Here is a 1,635-nt window from a genome sequence, read left to right on the forward strand (position 1 = left end):
GTCCCTTGGCTTGGCCAGGCTGCCCAGCCTCGGGCTCTGGGCATGGTACCTAGAGTAAGGCTAGAGCCACAGCCCAGGGTGACCTCACTCCCTTGGGTCACCCCACTCAGTGGGCAGGACCAGGAGCCCCCTCCCATCCTTCCTGGGGTTCCTGAGGGGGCCCCAAGGGGCAGTTGTTCATGAACCACAGGGAGCTGAACACAGGCTTCTCCGAGGCAGCATCATTTACTGTAGTGTGGATGGGCAAGGGGTGCAGGAGCCCCCTCCCATCCTTCCTGGGGTTCCTGAGGGGGCCCCAAGGGGCAGCTGTTCATGAACCACAGGGAGCTGAACACAGGTTTCTCCGAGGCATCATTTACTGTCGTGTGGATGGGCAAGGGGTGCCTGGGCTGGGGCTTGGCAGGGTGTGTGTGAGGGATGCAGTAGGGCTGATCTGGGGGGCTTCAAGGTGGACCTCTCCCCTGCAGCTGAGCCCAGGCAGGGACCATGCTGTTCTGGGCACTTGGTCTTGAGGGGCCAGTCTGTGGGGACAGTGGAGCAGGAGGGACCTGCTTCAGCTGGGTTGGGTCCCTGTGAAGGTGGGATAATCCAGGGTAAGGTGTGAGCTCAAGGTGAGAACGTGGGATGCTTTGGTGGGCTGGAGTAGGGATTCCAGGGGGCTGAGGGTCTGGGGCCTGTCACCAGGGAGCTGGGCAGGGGACACAGGGGTGCAGCATAGGGGTCTCGGGTGCAGCCAAGGGGTCCCAAGAGGGCCAAGCAGGGATCCTAAATGTAGACAAGGGTCTCTGGGGTGCTGGACAGAGGGCTTGGGGCTAGCCAAGGGTCTCTGGTGCAGACCAGGTCTCACAAGCATGCAGAGCAAGGGTCCTGGGTGTGGGCAGGGGTCCTGGGAGCAGAACAGGGGTCCCAAGCATACAGAGCAGAGCTCTCAGGATGGGGCAGGGGTCCTGGCTGTGAATGAAGGGTCCCATGAATGCAGGTGGGAATCCTAGGGGTGCAGAGCAGGGCACAGTCAAGGGGCCAAGGGGAACAGAGCCGGGGTCCTGGCATGCAACCAGGGATGCCAGGGGTGCAGCGTCAGGCCAGTGCAGGAGTCCCAGGTAAGGGTGGGCAGAGCCCTAGTGCTGCCCAGCCCCATAGAGCAGGGGGTGGTAGAGGGGGCAAGGGTAGGAGAACATAAACTTGACGGCAAACTTCATTTCCTTGTTGTGCTTCTGCCAGGGGTAGACGGCGAGGAGGAGCAGGCGGCGGGCACGAGGACCCTGCCACTGAGGCTGTCGAGCTGGGGGCAGGGGCAGGCGCTAGCGTTTCTCATGTGCAGCACCATCTTCTTGGTGTCCTTGCGCTTGAGCGGGCCCAGCTTCAGCACCTTCTTCTTCTGGGCAGCCACCAGCCGCCGCTCCCCATTCTCCTCTGTCATCTCCTTGATGCGCATCTTCACCACTGTGTGGGGCAGCCATGGGGCATGGTTGGGGGAGGGAGAGGGAGACTGCCATGGGGCACTGCTGGGGTGCTGCTTGGGGGTCTGGACTAGGCACCTGTGCAGCACAGGGTGCAGCCTGCCCCTGGGGTGGGACCCAGAAGAAGGGTCTCTGGGGAAGTTACTGTGTGGGAAGGGGAAGGGGCTTTTGGGAT

Source organism: Antrostomus carolinensis, unplaced genomic scaffold (assembly GCF_000700745.2).
Source record: "Antrostomus carolinensis isolate BGI_N321 unplaced genomic scaffold, ASM70074v2 scaffold29069, whole genome shotgun sequence".
In the NCBI taxonomy this organism is placed as follows: Eukaryota; Metazoa; Chordata; class Aves; order Caprimulgiformes; family Caprimulgidae; genus Antrostomus; species Antrostomus carolinensis.